The sequence below is a fragment of the Schistocerca serialis genome, chromosome 4 (genome assembly GCF_023864345.2).
Source record: "Schistocerca serialis cubense isolate TAMUIC-IGC-003099 chromosome 4, iqSchSeri2.2, whole genome shotgun sequence".
NCBI classification, from domain to species: Eukaryota; Metazoa; Arthropoda; class Insecta; order Orthoptera; family Acrididae; genus Schistocerca; species Schistocerca serialis.
This window is the reverse complement of record NC_064641.1, coordinates 164,773,650-164,794,114: the sequence shown is the minus strand read 5'-3', so window position 1 is coordinate 164,794,114 and position 20,465 is coordinate 164,773,650.

The window sequence follows — 20,465 nt, the reverse complement described above, 5'->3', positions numbered from 1 at the left end:
CAGTCCCATAGAACTTAGAACTACTTAAACCTAACTAACCTAAGGACAACACACACATCCATGCTGGAGGCAGGATTCGAACCTGCGACCGTAGCAGTCGCGTGGTTCCGGACTGAAGCGCCTAGAACAACATCCCAGGATGCAATACATTACTGACTTATAAGCACTCCGTTTATGAGCTTAATGGGTGGCAAAATTAGATGCGATGACTGAGCAAAAGTCGACATCGTTAACCAACGACGACCTGTGTTAGTTCAAAACTTCATAGAATGTTTGCGGTGCTAGCCAGTGCTTCGCACCAGAGCATCAACTGCGTTATCATAACTGACGTACTGCTGGAAACTGAACCTGAAATCGACTTCAAGTACCTTCCATTCGAAAGCTGTGTTCCTCCGGCGATTCAAAGGCAAGCCCGCAATGTCGTGGGACATAATTGTGCACTGTGACAATAGGGGCGACTAAAGAAACGTTAGGGTCCTGCTAAAAACAGAGCATCGGTGTGTGAGGTGTACTCCAACTGGTCAATCGAAGAATGTTACTCTCTAGTGGAGCAGCGCTACAATCGAGTCCCCAACCGTTTTAACACGTCAAAAATGATGAACACAGCATCTGTGCCCTTAATAATGGAAAAGAATTCACTGACGTTTAATTAATGATGTTACAACCGATTTCCATTTGTAAACTATTGGCGAGCTGTTGTTTCTTTGTTCAGGCAGTTTTTTTACTCAAATAAAACAAAAGAATGAAACTAGTCTGCGGCGTCACGTCATCTATTTGAAAGTTCTACCCTAACATTCTCGGTCAATGTGGTTTCGCTTAACGCATGACAGCTGACTGATACAACTCTTTGAATGTTGTGTCAGATCCGTGAATGTTTCGGCACAGTCTCCGGGTTTCGGTGGTTTTGCTTACACACTAGGGCAGGCTTTTCGGCTGTACGTGAGCCACGAATAGAGTTCCAATTTTTTAGAGGCGAATAACGTTTCTTACCTGAAGAAGAGGAAAATAAAACTTTTCTTTGTAAAATGCAATACTTTAAAAATTATGTATTTAAATACGAATTTTTCATACATCTGACACTAAATATCAATTTTATGTTTCCTCTAAAAGTTTAATAACTGCTTCTAGGTTATAAATTTTGTATTTAAATTAATGAACAAATAATTTTAACTCGAATTTATTGAAGCATTGTGTGTGTCTTCCCACTGATTTGTACTCCTGATCGATGTATCTCCATTGGTAAATGCTGAGCATTCATTTTTTTCATTGTTTGCTGACGTAACCACTTGCTTTTAAAACTGCTCACAAGTATTTTTAGCCAAAAATTTAGTCATCATTGATTCAGTTTCTTCGAATTTCTGTAATCATGTACTTTCAGAATATGAACAATCCTCTCAGATACCATATATGGACTTGAAATTATCTTGAGAATACTGGTTCATTCAGCTATATTTCTTCCATACCAGCGTTACTGAGAGCTTCAGCATTTTGATCCAAATTCGAATGTCACTGTTAACTAAAGCTATCATCATAAATATGGACGAAAAAATGAACTAAAACCTATTTATTGGTACCACTAAAAAGTTAATATAAGGGGCGATCAACATATTTCCGTTGGACGGTTGCTGCAGCATATATGCAATCTAGAGCGACCCCGGCTTGGGTATATAGACTCAGCCATGTATGGAGTCGATTATGAGTAAAAATTGAATAAACAACGAAAGGATAATGTTCTATGAGGAGCGCGTGGAATGTCAGCAGCTTTAAAGTGGTAGGGAAGCTAGAAAATCTGTAAAGGACAATGTTAAGTCTCTATCTAGATAAAGTGGGCATCAGAAAGTGAAATGGAAAGAAGACATGGATTCTAGTCATATGAATGCAGGGTAGTACCAACAGCAGCAGAAAATGGCGTAATGGGATTAGGATTCATGATGAATAGAAAGGAAAGTACAGAGAGTGAGTTACTGTGAACAGTTCCGTGACAGGATTGTACTCATCAGAATCGACAGCAAACCAACTCCAACAACGATAGTTCAGGTAAGCCGACGTCGCAAGCCGAAGATGGAGAGACAGAGAACGTATATGAGGATATTCAACGGGTAATTCAGTATGTAAAGAGAGATGAAAATCTACTGGTCTCGGGAAATTTGAATAAGGTTGTATGGGAAAGAGAAGAAGAAAGGGTTGCGGGAGAAAATAGGTTTGGTACTAAGAATGAGTGAGAAGAATGATTAATTGGGTTGTGCAATAAACTTGAGCTGGTAATAGCGAATACTTGTTCAAAATCCAGAAGACAAGGACGTATACTTGAAAAAGGCCCTGAGATACGGGAAGATTACAGTTAGATTACGTCATGCTCAGGCAGAGATTTCCCAAATCACAAACTGGATTGTACAGCGTATGTGGGAGCAGATAGACTCAGATCACATCTTAGTAGTGATCAAGAGTAGGCTGAAGTGTAAGACGTTAGGCAGGAAGAATCATTGCGTATGTATGAAGTAGGATACGGTAGTATTAAGGATTGAAGAGACACACTCAAAGTTCTCGGAGGCTATAGATACTGATACAAGGAACAGCTCAGTAGGCAGTTCAATTCAAGATGAGACGCCACCTGCAAAAGGGTTATCACAAAAGTTGGAAAAAGAAACGTAGGTACAAAGAAGGTAACAGCGAAGAAACAATGCGTAACAGAAGAAATGCTTCAGTTGATCGATGACAGAAGGAAGCACGAAAATGTTGAGGGAAAATCAGGAATACGGAAATACAATGCACTTAGGAATGAAATAAATAGAAAGTGCATGGAAGCTAAGATGAAATAGCTGCATGAAAAGTGAACAAATCGAAAAAGAAATGACTGTTGGAAAGACTTAGCATACAGAAAAGTTAAAACAACCTTCAGTGAAATTGAAAAACAGGCTAATAACATTAAGAGTGCAAGGTCAATTTCATTGTTAAATTGGAGGAGAGAGCAGATACATGGAACGAGTACATTGAAGGACCCTATTAATGGGGGGGGGGGGGGGGGGGGATGGATACTTGTATGATGACGTGATAGAAGAGGAAACATGAGCCGATAGAGAAGAGAAAGGGATAGAGTATTACGATTTTAACTTAAAAGAGCCTTGGAAGATTTAAGATCGAATTAGGCAGAAGGGATAGGTAACATTTCATCAGAATTTCTAAAATCATTGGGGGAAGTAGCAACAAACAACTATTGACGTTAGTGTGAAGAATGTGTGAGTCTGGCGATACATCATCTTACTTTCGGAAAAAATCATCCACACGTTTCCCAGGATTTCAACAGCCGGCGAGTGGGAGAATTAGCGCACAGTTTGCTTAACAGGTCATGCATTCCAGTTACTGACCAGAATAATATGTAGAAGAATGGAAGAGAAAATTGAGGATGTGTTAGATGACGCCGGCCGCGGTGGCAGAGCGGTTCTAGGCGCTGGCCGAGCGGTTTTAGACGCTTCAGTCCGGAACCACGCGGCTACTACGGTTGCAGCTTCGAATCCTGCCTAGGGCATGGATGTGTGTGATGTCCTCAGGTCAGTTAAGTTTAAGTAGCTCTAAGTCTAGAGGACTGATGATCTCAGATGTTTAGTCCCATAGTGCTTAGAGCCATTTGAACTATTTTATTTTTAGATGTCAATCCATTTCGCCTTAGCAGTAACAGAAATAAACGAAACGGTCAAGAGTACAGCTAAAATTCAAGGTTAATGGATATTAGTGACAGCACTCACTGATGATATTGCTCTCGTCAGTGAATAAGAATCATAGGATTGGAATGAATAGTCTAACGAGTACAGAAAACGGCTTGAGAATGAATCGATGAAAGACGAAGTAATGAGAAGTAGCAGGAATGAGATCAACGAGGAACTTATCATCAGGATTGGTGATCACGAAGGAGATGAGATAAGGAATTCTGCTACCAAGACAGCATAATTCCCCATTACGGGCGGAGCAAGGACGATATCAAACGCAATATAACTCTAGCATAAACGGAATCCTTGGTGAAGAGGAGTCTACTAGGATCAAACATAGACTTTAATTTGAGGAAAAGATTTCTGAGAATGTAAGTTTGGAATACATCACGGCTGATATCAAACGCAATATAACTCTAGCATAAACGGAATCCTTGGTGAAGAGAAGTCTACTAGGATCAAACATAGACTTTAATTTGAGGAAGAGATTTCTGAGAATGTAAGTTTGGAGTACATCATGGCTTGGTAGTGAAATACGGACTGTGGAAAAACGAGAAAAGAACAGAATCCAAGCATTTTAGATGTTACGTTTCAGAAGAACGCTGAAAGTTAGGTGGCTTAATGAGGTAAGGAATGAGAAGGTTCTCTGGAGAATCGGCGAGGATAGAAAAATATGGAAAACAGTGACAAGAAGAAAAGACAGGATGGTAGGACTTCTGTAAAGACAAGAACTTCCATGGTGTTAATGGGAGCTGTAAAAGGTAAAAACTGTAGAGGTTAACAGAGGTTGGAATACATGCAGCAGATAGCTGAGGACGTAGATTGTTACTCTGGCATGACGAAGTTGGCATAGGAGAGGAAATGCGTTGTGGACGGCATCAAACCAGTCATATGACTGATGACTCAAAAAGAAAAAAAAAAACGACAATGGCTGAGACACGATGACCTGACTTTACGCCCCTCCGTACAGCATCCGAGTAACATCATTGACTGATAGATGACACTGTGGATGGTTCGGCCTGTTTGGCCACTCTGAGGCCAGAACGGCGGAAATTCTTTTTCTTTCCTTCCCACTGGGTGCGTGAGACTTGTACGTATGTAGCCGGCGAAGTAATATTCTGTCCAAAATATTTAACTTCCACACAAATAATTGGACCAGTAAGTGATTTGGTTTTAAACGGTTTTTAATTTATGGAAATCATCACATCTTTTCAGTTAAGCAGAATGCATAATGTCGGCGAAATCTGGCAATGTTCCGCTCTTTTTAACGTTTTAAACTGGACTTTGTACATCCAGCGATATTAAGTTAAGTGTTTCTTGCATTTGGAACAACTTAAAGCACAACAATGTTGTTAAAAAGTTTTAAACGCTGAAAATATTTTAAGTGTACTGAGTGCACATTTGTAGCCCATGCCCCCTGAGATGTCTCCATAACCTGCTGGTGTTGGAAATATTCTCTGAGGGTGTGTGTATATGGTTTGTATGCGACAGTTTTATGATTTTAAGAAGAATTCCATTGACAGTTTGTAAAATTCTTGTGGCATTGAAACACAATCGGTTTCGTGGCCAAAAGCAGTATCATCAGATGCAACCTACATGGCAGTGAGTAATGTACAGCGTCTCGGCCTTATGCTATTAAAATTAATTAATTTTGTCAGGGAGACGGTGTATTTGAAGGATCTTTCCTCGGAATTTCAAGGGCAGTTTTCATACTCGCCTGTGGCGTGACTGTGAAAGCGCAAACCGTGCAGCCGTCGGCTGTGGCCGAGCAGTTCTAGGCACTACAGTCTGGAAACGCGCAACCGCTGCGGTCGCAGGTTCGAATCCTGCCTCGGGCATGGATGTGTGTGATGTCGTTAGGTTAGTTAGGTTTAAGTAGTTCTAAGTTCTAGGAGACTGATGACCTCAGAAGTTACGCCCCATACTGCTCAGAGCCATTTGAACCATTTTTTTGCAAACCGTGCTTCCGCCGAGTCCGTACCGTGATCGCCGTATTTCTTGCTACCGATATTTTTCACTTATAGGTCGCGACACGTTCAGGTCGTTGCAAGTCGTACAGCAGTTTACCGTCACAAACTTGAGCAACGAAGACTTATTGAATTAGTACGCAACTGTCCTGTGTTGTATGATATCTCCAGTCCCAAATACCTGAACGCAGAGCTGATGAAAACAATCACAAATAAAAAAATGGCTCTGAGCGCTATGGGACTTAACATCCGTGGTCCTCAGTCCCCTAGAACTTAGAACTAATTAAACCTAACTAACCTAAGGACATCACACACATACATGGCTGAGGCAGGATTCGAACCTGCGACCGTAACGGTCCAGCAGTTCCAGACTGAAGCGCCTAGTACAGCTCGGCTAATCTCAAATAAAGAAGTAGCTAAAATGAAAACGACTGGTAGGTACAATAGAGTCTATCTTTGATTTTACATCAATAAATACAACCGGTGAAACAAAATATTATTGTTGGAGAATGTTGGGCATAGTTCTAGCATTATCTTTCCACATGCTTCGACATCATTAGCAGTATAGTTACACTGAGCGTCTACAAGAGGCAATAAATTTATGGAGAATGTCTTTGTGTGATTAAAGATAGTGATTCACTGTTCAAAGAAGCTTGAAGAGAGACGTGTTTTTCCACAGCTCTTATTAAGTTGAAAAATGCCACATTTCATAAAAACCCTTAGCGATGTTCTTCCACATTTCTTCTGTCGGAGTAGGCATCAGTTCGTCCATCATAATGCCTGCAATTATGTTGCAGGTTCTCGTACAATCATGAGAACTGCACTATGCACCGTACGATATCTAAATGAAATTTTGTTTAACACATCTCCAAGAAACATGTACAAAACGTAGACATTAGCTGTAAATAGTACGTTTTATCTGAAAATTAAGACTACAAAAACCTCTTGACGCTAAAATAACGTTTAGTATGTTGTAGGGCCATCATTGAATGGTAGGCGGGAAAATGTTAGAGAACTGGAACTGTGAGTGATCGAAAGAGTAAATGTATGAAGCTATACAAAAATTCGGAACAGTTGAGCTTTTAGAAGAAACGCTAAGAGGGGATGGAGACCAGTACTAACAATGATGACAAACGAAGATGTCACAGGTGGTCTTAGAGGTAATGAACCAGATTTGCGCGAGACAGAACAAAACACGCAGGACTATACAACAGAAACCAATATTTATGAATGTTGATTTCATGTCTTTATTTACCAATACACTGTCAAAATGTATGTTAATTATATAACATACGAACAAACTTCAAACCAACGGTAAGTCGTTCTCTTGATATGATGGCTTTTCTCCAGTGTGTGCTTCGCTTTTTCAAATGAACCTCCAATTAGTTCAGTAGTAAACTGAATGAGTTTTCTGACATTGGAAGATATTAGTAAATATTTGCTCCATCGCCCATCAGTTCAATGTACAGAGTGGCAAATTCCACTTCTGTTAATCCATTTTTCCACGACTGACGAACCTAATTCCATTTCATCAATTGTTTTGCTTCTTGCTTATACTAGTCACAATAATCAGCATGAGATCGTTGTCCGAGAACTTGATCGTCCCTGCTGCTCAAGGGCACTGCCGCACGCCAGAGGAAACACTGACCAATGAGAAAAAGGGTCACTGTGCCATCACGGCCGGTGCAACCACGGGCCGGTCAGGGCGCTGTAGCGGTGCTGACGTATGTGAAGCGGCCTTCAGTCGTGTACAATATTATTGGAAATTAAGGTGACGGTGCTCCGGTAGGCATCTTGAGAGTTTTTATCGTGACGTTTCCCGAGGACACGCTGAAACAATTAATAGTTTTTGCACTGCTGTCTTGAAATCATTCACAATCCGATGCGTTTTTCTTAGTCACCACTGAACTTGTTCATGGTAACGTCACCGCATGTCGGATAGACGGTCAGAGACAGAGCACCTTGAGTTCTGCTGCTAATAATGGGAGTACACCGTTCATTTAATATATTTTGTTACGAGCTTTCAACTGGAGCCATTTATTTACAGATGTTACTAGATTATTTTTGTAATTTCTTGCGTGTTCGAGTGCTTACTAGGCACAAGCTTTTATTCTAATAACAGCGTAGCGTATATTACTGCCGTTATTATCGACCTTCGTATCGTATAGGCTTTTATTTGTTTTGGTTTGTGTAGCTCAGTGTCGTTTAGACCGTTAGTGAGAGAGCACTTCGAATTCCTGCTGCCAATAAGCCGAAAGCACCGATCATTTGTTATATTGTTTTATGAGCTTCAGACAGGAGCAACTCCAGTAATGGATATGAACTGTGATTGCTGTGTTCAGATGAGACATGAGTTGGCGACACTTCGCTCACAGCCTCAGGCTGCATTGGCTTCCGTCACACAACTTGAGGCTGCTGCCAAGAGGCATCACTGTGGGGGGTCGGACGCGTGGATGAGAAGGAAGTCGAGCACATCCCACGTGTCGGTGCACTGTTTTGGCCGCTCTGGGTACTGCATGCATTGAGGTTAACCCCTCATCTGTGGTTGAGTGGGATATCATTCCCAAGTCAGCAAAATACTTTCCGAGGGGCCAATCGTAGCGCCTCCCCGGTTCGTTTGATGAGCACGTTTCGGGCGTTATCTGTGGCAGACGACGTCTTTATACCGGATACAATCGTACACCCTGTTCCAGAGGAAGCGTCTCCGCCAGCAAGGTCTGCGCATTCAGAGAAGGTGTATTTGCTGGAAGTTGGGTGCTCCAACGTTAGGGGCCGGCCGGAGTGGCCGTGCGGTTCTAGGCGCTTCAGTCTCGAACCGCGTGACCGCTGCGGTCGCAGGTTCGAATCCTGCGTCGGGCATGGATGTGTGTGATGTCCTTAGGTTAGTTAGGCTTAAGTAGTTCCAAATTCTAGGGGACTGATGACCACAGATGTTAAGTCCCATAGTGCTCAGAGACATTTCAACCATTTTTGAACCAACGTTAGGCGCATAATGGGGCCCCTTAGGAACATGGCTGCCAAAAAGGGGAAGGAAGTCAGTGTGTACTCCTTCTGCATGCCGGAGGAATCATTCCGGATGTGGAAAGGATGCTTCTGGATGCCATGAAAAGTACAGGGTGTAGCCAACTGTAGGTGACGGCTCATGTATTGTGCCTCTTTGGATCAGAGGAGGTTCTATCTGGTTTCGGACGCGTAGCGGAAACGCTAAAGACTGCCAGTCTTTTTTTTTTTTTTCAAATGATTCAGAAAGGACAGATTAAATACAGCTGGTGGTGGAGTACTTATTGCCGTCAGAAGTAGTTGGCCTTGTAGTGAAATTGAAGAAGATATTATGGCTTGAGGTTATCCTTGACTCTCTTACTAAATTATTAAATGGATCGTTTTACCGACCCCCTGACTCAGAAGATATAGTTGCTGATTAGTTCAAAGAAAACTTGAGTCTCATTTCCAACATGTAGCCAACTCATTAAATTATAGTCGGTGGTGACTTCAATGTACCCTCGGTATGCTGGAAAAATTGTACGTTTTAAGCCGGCGGCAAGCGTTAAAACATCATCCTATATTGTACTGAACGCTTTCTAGGAAAATTATTTTGAACAATTAGTTCATAAACCCACTCGAAGCGTAAATGGTTACAAAGCATACTTGACCTCGTAGCAACATATAATCCTAGACAAACAGTAAATACCGTGACGAATACAGGGATTAGCGACCACAAGGCAGTAGCTGCTAGGCTGAATATCGTAGCTCCTACAACCATCAAAAAGTAACGAAAAGTATATCTATTTATAAAAGCAGCTAAAAATGCCTCCCACGCTATTTTAAGAGATAGTAGGTACTCCTTCCGTTCTGATCATGTAAGCATAGAAAAGATGTCTAATGATTTCAAACAGATAGTATCGACGGCAATTGAGAGATGTATACCACAAAAATTAATTAATGATGGTACTAAACCCCCATGGTACACAAAACGGGTCACATCGCTGTTGCACAAGCAACGAGAAAGCGTGCCAAATGTAAAAGAACGTCAAATCACCATCATTGTCAAAGTTTTGCAGAAGTTCGAAAGATAACGCTTCCTTCAATACGAGATCCTTTTAATAATTTCCACAATGAAACTCTGTCTCGAAATCTGGCAGAAAACCCAAAGAGATTCTGGTCATACATAAAGCACACAGGTGGCAAGACGGAATCAATATATTCGGTGTGTGATAACAATTGTCAAATCACTGATGACAGTGCCACTAAAGCAGAGTTATTAAACATCATTTTCCAAAACTGCTTCACCAAAGAAGACGAAGCAAATGTTCCTGAGTTCCAATCAAGAACAACTGCAAATATGAGAAACATAGAAGTAGATATCTTGGTGTCACAAAGCAGCTTAAATCACTTAATAAAGGCAAGGCTTCCGGTCCAGATTGTATACTAGTCCGATTCCTCTCAGAGTAAGTTGATAAAATAGGTACATATTTAGCAATTATATGCAACCACTCGCTCACAGAAAGATCCGTACCTAAAGACTGGGACTGCTCAAGTCACATTAATACCCAAAAAGCGAAGTAGGAGTAATCCGTTCAATTGCAGGCCCATATCACTAACGTCGATATGCACTAGTGTTTTGGAACATATACTCTATTCAAACATTATGAAGTACCTCGAAGAAAACGATTTATTCACAATAGTCGCATTCAGAAAATATCGTTCTTCCGAAACACAACTATCTCTTTATACTCATGAAGTACTGAGTGTATCGATAGGGGATGTTAAATTGATTCTATATTTATAGATTCCCTGAAGGCTTTCGACACCGTTCCTCACAAGAGTCTTCTAACCAAACTGCGTGCCTATGGAATATCGCCTCAGTTGTGTGACTGGATTCATTATTTCCTGGCAGAAAGGTCACAGTTCATAGTAGTAGTCGGAGAGTCATTGAGAAAGACAGAAGTAATGTCTGGCGTTGCCCAAGGAAGTGTTAAGGGGCCTCTATTGTTCATGACATATTAACGACGTAGGAGGCAATCTGAGTACCCTTCTCAGTTTGTTACCGAGCGAGGTGGCGCAGTGGTTAGCACACTGGACTCGCATTCGGGAGGACGACGGTTTAATCCCGTCTCCAGCCATCCTGATTTAGGTTTTCCGTGATTTCCCTAAATAGCTTCAGGCAAATGCCGGGATGGTTCCTTTGAAAGGGCACGGCCGATTTCCTTCCCAATCTTTCCCTAACCCGAGCATGAGCTCCGTCTCTAAGACCTCGTTGTCGACGGGACGTTAAACACTAACCACCACCACCACCACCACCTTAGTTTGTTTGCAGATGATGCTGTCATTTACCGTCTTTTAAAGTCATCAGATGATTAAAACGAATTACAAAATGATTTAGATAAGATATCTGAATGGTGCTAAAAGTGGCAATTGACTCTGAGTAAAGAAAAGTGTAAAGCTATTGACAGGAGTACTAAAAGAAATACGCCAAATTTCGATTTCGGGGTAAGTCACACAAATCTGAAGACTGTAAGTTCAGCTAAATACTTAAGGATTACAATTACAAATAAACTAAATTGGAACGGTCACATAGATAATGTTGTAGGGGGAGCAACCAAAGACTGCGATTTATTGGCAGAACACTTAGAAGGTGGAACAGATCTACTAAGGAGACTTCATACACCACTCTTGTCCGCCCTATTCTTAAGTACTGCTGTGCGGTGTGGGATCCGGATCAGGTGGGACTGACGGATGGCATCGAAAAAGTACAAAGAAGGGCAGCTCGTTTTGTATTATCGCGAAATAAGGGAGATAGTGCCGCAGACACGATACGTGAATTTTAATTGCAATCATTGAAACAAGATCGCTTTTCGTGGCGACAGGATCTTCTCATGAAATTTCAACAACCAGTTTTCCCTTCCAATTGCGAAATCGTTCTGTTGGCACCCACCTACATATGGTTAAATGATCATCACGACAAAATAAGAGTGATCTGGGTTCGCAGAGAAAAAATTTAAGTGCTCGTTTTTGACGCACGGGTTCGAGAGTGGAACGGTAGAGTGACAGCTTGAAGGTCGTTCATTGCACCCTCTGCCAGTCACTTTATTGTGAATAGCAGCGTAATCCCGTAGATTTAGATGTAGATGATCCAATGACGTCCACGGGAGACCAAGTGCAGAAATGTGGTCGGGTAATGAGTAGCTGCTGTGGACTGCTGGCGATGTTGGAGACAGAAATTTCTTGATTGTCTCGTAAAAAAAATTATTTGGGAAAAATAAACGTCCATTTACGCTTCATGTTCATTAATAAACATTTATGTTGTGCTCTGTTGATATCATTAGCCAAAATATTGAGCTTTAGAGCACCATACAGGGTGTTTTCGTAAGAGCGTGGAAAAATGTAACAGGACATAGAAAATGCTCCATTGAACAATTTGAGGCATGGGACATGGGATAAGAAAAACCAGCTTAAGGAGATTTGGAAGTAAACTTGTCTACCATTTTGTGTACCGTTTCTGTTTTCTAGCTTATTTGCAAGTAACATGCGTACAAGATTTCACATACTGTAGTGTTTGTTTACATGTACGTTCTTTATTTCCTGCAAGGAAACCAGGAGGACGAGCCTGTTTATTAGGAAGTCGTGGTAGAGGTCTTGTTTACTTTACTTATCCATAAGCTGCCTATGGCGTATCATATATACTGTGTCCCATGACAGAACGTGCTATGAATCAACAACAGACCATTCAGATAGTTCTGTTCAGAGACGTACAGTACGTTACGATGTAGCAGTACCGGTATAGTTTCGCAGAACTCACTGTCATGCAACTTGTGTATGTAGAAATACTTTGCAATGCTTTCGCTGCTGAAAGGTTGTAAAGGAAATGATTCCCTAATAGGCATCTTCCGCATAACGAGTGTTTATTTCTCTCGATCGACGAATGAGGAAGACTGGTTCATTGGAAAGGAGATACAAGGGACCTGACAACACGAGGGATACTTGTCAGGGCGCGTCGGATTCTTGTTCGCCGATGTTATATTAGCATTGAGGTTGATGGCCGTCAGTTTCAGCACATTTTGTAAGATACAGTACAAATGGTACATACGTTCTGTCAGTGATGGTATTTGTAGTTAATTGTAACTAAAGGTAATAAAAAGGTACACAGTAATGTGAATTTATTCCTATTCTCTCCTTAAGGTGGCTTCTCGGAACCCAGGTTCCCTACCTCAAATCGTTCAGTGGAGCGTCCTCTGTGACATGTAAAATTTTTACACGCTCTTACAGGAACACCTTGTATGTCAAGTACTTCACTAAAGTGCTACTTGTGTAATACGGTCTATTATCCTGACAAACTAAGAGTGTTACGGTACTTTAAGCCTGGCTGATTTAACAGCCATGCCTTGACCGCAAACTGCACACGTAATGTGTATCGTCCTTATGCAGCCATAGGTATTTGAAGTTTGCCTAGCTTTGACTATTTAGCTGAAATCATTATGTACAGCTAATTTCATTAATAACTCTGCCATTTAACATGACACGATCTGGCCGGCGCATGTAAGTTTAAATGCACACCCTTCCGTGCGTTCGTCATCGATTGGCTATCATGTTATGCTCATAGCATTTACGATGTGTCGTTGATTACCTGGAAAATTTTGCTGGATTCGACGTCCCCTATCCTATCATGACCTCATTATCTTATAGATTTTCTCTACCTGTCATTGGCAGCCAGTGTAGTAACGCAATACTTATCAAACATAGAGATAAGTGTAAAAGTGAATGGAGGAGGAGGAGGAGGTTAGTGTTTAACGTCCCGTCGACAACGAGGTCATTAGAGACGGAGCGCAAGCTCGGGTTAGGGAAGGATGGGGAAGGAAATCGGCCGTGCCCTGTCAAAGGAACCATCCCGGCATTTGCCTGAAACGATTTAGGGAAATCAAGGAAAACCTAAATCAGGATGCCTGGAGACGGGATTGAACCGTCGTCCTCCCGAATGCGAGTCCAGTGTGCTAACCACTGCGCCACCTCGCTCGGTGAAAAGTGAATGAAAGATAGATTAATAATATACGTTAAGGTGACGAAACACCAGTGTTGGCAGAACTTGTGACACAGTTACAGACCCGATTTGAAGAAACTTATGCAGTCAGCAACGTTTCTCCCTCAGAATGGATTTTAGCAAAACCACATATACAATTCCTAAGATATCGTCGTGCATTGCTATTAACACCGTAGCCGTTAAATGTGTATCAAATTAAAAATAGCTCGGTACTTGCATCAGTGATAAAGTCAGAGAGACCCAGGAAACCAATAACGAATTGTACAGTCTAGATCTACCTTTTTTAAAATGACGTACTTCCTTGCCAAATGTAATTTAAACTTTCAGCCATGACTCCGAATGATTAAATGTTATATGTGGAATGCAGACAGGGAAAATTAACAAACCGAACAATGAAGAAGACACAGGCTTTCGAAATACGATTGTACCGACGAGTGTCAAAAATATCACGAACACAAGCAGTTACCAACGAAGACGTTCTGATACGAATCAGTAACGATAAGTTATTGGGGAACGGAATCAAACCCAGAAAACTAGAATATTTAGGGCATATCCGAAGAAGAGAATGGCGAAAATCATTTCTAGGGATGGTGTGAGACTGATTCAGACGCATTTCCCTACAACTGTTTACATCCGCAAAGTTAAAACCAAGATTAGCCATAGTGATACCAAAATCTGAACAGAAACGGCACCTTAACAAGTCGAATAGTGTACGACATCTACTACCTGACGACCGATCTGCCATTCTCATTTAGCTACTCGTATTTACAACAATGATGCACAGATCCCTTCCCACCCCCAGTCACAACCTCTCCACGAAACATAGAAGTTGCTGGTTGTTGGCTTGGTGAAGTTTCTCGCGTGACTCAACAAAAAAGATAGCCGTCCCGTCTCATAAGTGCATACTTTGCAGAGGAGTATCTGTGGACAGGACACTCTAATGAATCGTACCAAAAGAGGGGTAGCAGTCTTTTCTATAGTTTCAGGTGCGGCAGACTAATTTGGGCTTATAACAAGAGGGCTACTCGGAAAGTAAGGTCCGATCGGTGGAAATTCTACACGCTGGTCTACAGCTCATTGTCTGTGACAAAATGTTGCCTTCACAGTCAGTTGTTCATGTGAACAGAGATGAAACTCAGTCGGCTCCAACTACGGGATGTATTGTGGGTGAGCAAACACTTCCCACAGAAAACGCTGCAGGAGCATCTTCACTGCCTCTGCAGAGTGCGGCCGAAAATTATGATGTGGGTGAAACTGCATGTCAGTCAAGTTACGTGGGCTGCATGACATCAGGCGCAATCTCTCACCAGGCCCTTATATGTGGTGGGAGATACAGCATGGGGCAAACAAGAGAACCCTGGAGAAGAGAGTTCTAGGGACCGGCTGGGTGGCCGAGAGGTTCTAGGCGCTACAGTCTGGAACCACGCGACCGCTACGGTTGCAGGTTCGAAGCCTGCCTCGGTCATTGATGTGTGTGATGTCCTTAGGTTAGTTAGGTTCAAGTAGTTCTAAGTTCTAGGGGACTGATGACCTCAGAAGTTATGTCCCATAGTGCTCAGAGCCATTTGAACCATTTTGAGAGTTCTAGGGCACAGGAAAACACAGCACAGGAAAGGAAAGACAGTACCGTACTTGAATCACAAATATAGATTACAAGTAGGTTAATATTATGTAACTGTGTGTCTGCAACAATATAGTGTGTATTCATAATTATTTAAAGTCCTTGATTTGTGACAGGAAAATTAGAGTTTTGTAATTTATATATGAAAAATGCAAAATGATTTGTTAAAATTAAAAATTATTATAATATGTGTATGTTCATAAAAAGAAAATGTTTATTCAAAGCTGGTTCATGCTTAGGGCACTTGTATTTCTAACACATAAAATATATAGGGAAGTCCCTCCACAACAGAAGTGGCATGGCGCGATGTAAAAGATGGGTATGGCGGTCGAACTGAGTGGCTCCTTGGTGTGAATGGTACGCAGTATGTGGCTAGCCGTAGCACGGCACACTTCCATGGTGCTAAGAGAGGCAATTGGAAGTTGCGTTTCAATGGATTTGCCTCCGATGTGGACCTGTCTGTTATTTGGTATTCTCGACAAAAAGGTATAGCTCTAATACGCTGAAAATCCGACGCTACGAAGAGAGTTTATAGAGCATTCGAACATCAAGAGCCGTGAGTACATCTAGCCGCCATGTCACTTGCCACCCATCTTCGCCACTGCTTCACTAACTTCGTACATTCAGTAATGTATGTGGGTATGGACCACTTAATTTGTGTATGGTTTGAATACCAATCCCAAAAAAAATTTGTGTCCAGAACCATATTTTCTATCATGGTCAGTAACATACGCAGGGTTCTCACCTAAGTGCTACTAAAACCAAGCATCCTGATTTAAATGAACAATTCTTGCATTCAAGTGTTTTAGAGCGATGTTTTGCCTAATGTAAAAAGAGTAGTAAAAATTAAACTTAAAATCACAAAAGTGAAGTTACACAGGATTTTGCTAAGGTATCCTTAGTTTATTACAAAGTACAGTTTCGTTGGAAGACAGTGCAAGATTGTGTAAATATTACTGTTTAAAATACCTGTTTCACAGGTGATAAAAAGGGAAATAAGTTAAGCTCCCTTTCCAAAATAGTGTGGTTTTGATTTTTATCATGAAGTTCCTTTTTTGAAGTTAATGAGCCCAGTGTTGCGTTTTATTGTCTTACAAAGTAAATTATGAAGTACTCCAGGTGAAATGAATGGTTATCTTTTTGAATTAGTCTTTTTTTTACTGTAATAATGAGAGAAAGTCGACTGGAGAAACTATGCTACTAAACTAGCATATTATATTCTCCACTTATACGAAGGAATTGAACTACTGCTGTTGCTAAGGAAAACTGATGTATGTAGAGCAGCTTAACCAGTGTATTTATGAGATTATTCGTCCTCATTGATGTTTTTTATGTCAGTGAAGATAAAAGCCCCTCCTGTCCAAAGTTAGTTGTGCATTTCATGCAGTAAGATTTCAGTATTTAATTAAGTAACGCTCTTGAGTGTAGCTGTCATTGGTATGAGCTTGGTGCTAAATTACTTCCTATAATTTGGTGATGTGTGCGTTTGTGGTAACTGCTGCTACACACAGTTCAGAATGCTCTGTGTTAGTTTGTATCCTGTTTGCTATTCAAAGGGAAATCTCAACGAAAGTAACTTCAATAACAATATTCAATTTTCTCAAACGTATATTTCCAAATTAATGTACCTAATTGGGCTGGCGACCGTTCATTTTTTTCGTTCACTTACGAGTTTATCACTGCCATGAACTCCCAAGGCTAAAGTAAGTTTTTTTTCTATTAATTTCACCAAATTCAAAATTACAGTCCGATACCCTCGTCCTTTAGACACATGCGAGCTCAATCTTAAAAATCCTCCCAGAGGGTAACACTAGCATGTTTCGCAGCAAGTTAGTGTTATATACTGACTACAGAATATGTTGGAAGTGACCACCATTCATCTCTTGGTCCTTCTGGGCCCTGGTCAGCCAGTTGCTGAAGGCAGGTAGAATCTGGACAGTCGGAATTGCTGCAAGTCATTCGAAATGTTCTGCTGCAGTTCTTGAAGACTATGAGCGTTGTAGCAATACGTCTTACATTTGAGGGCTCCCCACACACAGTAGTCACACACTGACAGATCCGGTGACCTGGGTGGCCAGCTATGGCCGCGAATAGACTGACATCTGAAAATAACAGTCAGGCGAGAATATAGTGTAAATGCACCGTGAACCGGTGTGAATGACGTGTCGGGGGGTTCACGTCGTGTGAGCTTCACGAGGTGTGGCTGTATGCACGCATTCGTCCAAGCCATTTTTACAAACCACCACCCTGTCCTATTTATCTAGACATCTTTACGTTTTCACTGTGCGGTCAGAACTCAAAATAGCGACGTGACGCGATCTCTGGGCATACTAGAAACACTGTTCAACATATCTGTGCAAAGCTTCATCGGAGTTTCACTTTGTGGTGCGACTGCCAACGTCTGAGAGCATGTGGAAACTACAGCCGTTATATTTCCATAGGACATGGAGCTATACTGTGTGTCTTACTAATTATGACACACTCTTGTGTAAACTATTCCGAAGGTAAAATACTCGTAACCCAATGGTTTCTTGGTGGGAGCGCTAAAGAGGATCTTGTCATCAGGAAAAACAAAACTGTCGGTCTTGAGGTCAGAAAGTTGAATGTTAAACCAATTAATCTGGGAGGTATGTTAGAGTATTTAAAAGGAGATACGGATAGGTTTTAAGTTAGACAGAGTGGGAGATAGTGCAGTGTGGTTACAGGAATAACAGGCTTTTTGTCAGGTGAGTTCAGTGTGATCAAAACAAAATCAAACAGGGGTAATGGACGAGTATGTCTAATAATGAGAAAGTAAGTAGGAATTCATTAAGTTACTATAAACAACATAGAGAACACAATATTGTAGCCAAGGTAAGTGGAAAACCTATGAGAGGGGTACACGTTTTTACTACTAGTTCCGCAGGTGGTGAAGAAACTGTAAGAAGATAGAGTGAGATAGATGATTTTATCCTGATATTTAAGGGGAACATTCAATTATGATAAGAATCACACTTCTATGGTAGGGAAAAGAAGAGAAGAATAAAACATAGGAAAACATGGACTGAGGCAAGAGGAGCAGTCTCGCAGAATTTGGCTCAGTGCACAATTGCTAACACTTGCATTAGGAAGGATAAACTAAGATTGTGTACATTGGGGACACTTAGGTACACCGGAATGTTTGAGACGGATTACACAGAGATCTTGAAAAACGATTTGAAAGGGAAAAAATTTACGACGGCAGCGTTGGACTCTTGTCATAATTTATTGGATACTAATTGCATATTAAAAGAGAATAGGTAACTGAACTGTAGAAAATTAAAGGGCTGTGACGTCTGTAAATAGAATAAATGAGAGGTTATTGAAATCTACGTAGAAATGACAACCTTCGCGCGTGCAACCGAGTCCTTATTTCAAAGCCCGTCCGGTGGTGTAGCTGTCCTGCCTGCTACCGATGGGGAAACCTCAACTATTGGTCACTGAATTTATTGGCTTCATGCGTGCAGAATTAATAAATAAATTGCCATAAAAAGCAGGCCTCAGTCCTAGTTCAGCAGTGTGTCCTTTCACACCGTGCAAGTAGTCTGTCGAGAAAGCCTCAAGCAACATTTCCTTTTACATATCTAACCCCCCGCCCCCATGAACCATAGACCTTCCCGTTGGTGGGGAGGCTAGCGTGCTTCAACGATACGGATAGCCGTACCGTAGGTGCCACCACAACGGAGGGGTATATGTTGAGAGGCCAGACAAACGTGTGGTTCCTGAAGAGGGGCAGCAGCCTTTTCAGTAGTTGCTCGAGCAACAGTCTGGATACTTGACTGATCTGGCATTGTAACACTAACCAAAATGGCCTTACTTTGGTGGTACTGCGAACGGCTGAAAGCAAGGGGAAACTACAGCCGTAATTTTTCCCGAGGGCATGCAGCTTTATTGTATGATTAAATGATAATGGCATCCTCTTGGGTAAAATATTCCGGAGGTAAAATAGTCCCCCCTTAGGATCTCCGGGTGGGGAATACTCAAGAGGACATCGTTATCAGGAGGTAGAAAACTGGCTTTCTACGGATCGGAGCGTGGATTGTCACATCCCTTCATCGGGCAGGTAGGTTGGAAAATTTAAAAATGGAAATAGATAGGTTAAATTTACATATAGTGGGAACTAGTGTTCGGCGGCAGGAGGAACAATGCTTTTGGTCAGGTGAATACAGAGTTATAAACAAAAAATCAAATAGGGGTAATGCAGGAGTAGGATTAACAATGAATAAAAAATGGGAATGCGGGTAAGCTACTACAAACAGCATAGTGAACGCATTATTGTGGCCAACATAGACACGAAGTCCATGCCTACTACAGTAGTACAAGTTTACATGGCAGCTATCTCTGCAGATGATGAAGAAAATGATGAAATGTATAGTGAGATAAAAGAAATTATTCAGATAGTGAAGGGAGACAACAATTTAATAGTAATGGGTGACTGGAATTCAACAGTAGGAAAAGGAAGAGAAGGAAACGTAGCAGGAGAATATGGAATAGGGCTAAGATATAAAAGAGGAAGCCGCCTGGTAGTATTCTGCACAGGGCATAACTTAATCACAGCTAACACTAGATTCAAGAATCATGAAAGAATGTTGTATACATGGAAGAACCCTGGAGATACTAGAAGGTTTCAGATAGATTATATCGTGGTAACACAGAGATTTAGGAACCAGGTTTTAAATTGTAAGACATTTCCAGGGGCAGATGTGGACTCTGACCACAATCTATTGGTTATGAACTGTAGATTAAAACTGAAGAAAGAGCAAAAAGGAGGGAATTTAAGGAGATGGGACCTGGATAAACCTTACAGAACCAGAGATTGTACGGAGTTTCATGGAGAGCATAAGGAAACAATTGGCAGGAATGGGGGAAGGAAATACAGTAGAAGAAGAATGGGTAGCTTTGAGGGATGAAATAGTGAAGGTAGCAGAGGATCAAGTAGGTAAAAAGACGAGGGCTAGTAGAAATCCTTGGGTAACAGAAGAGATACTAAATTTAATTGATGAAAGGAGAAAATATAAAAATGCAGAAAGTGAAGCAGGCAAAAAGAAATACAAACGTCTCAAAATTGATATCGACAGGAAGTGCAGAATGGCTAAGCAGGGATGGCTAGAGGACAAATTTAG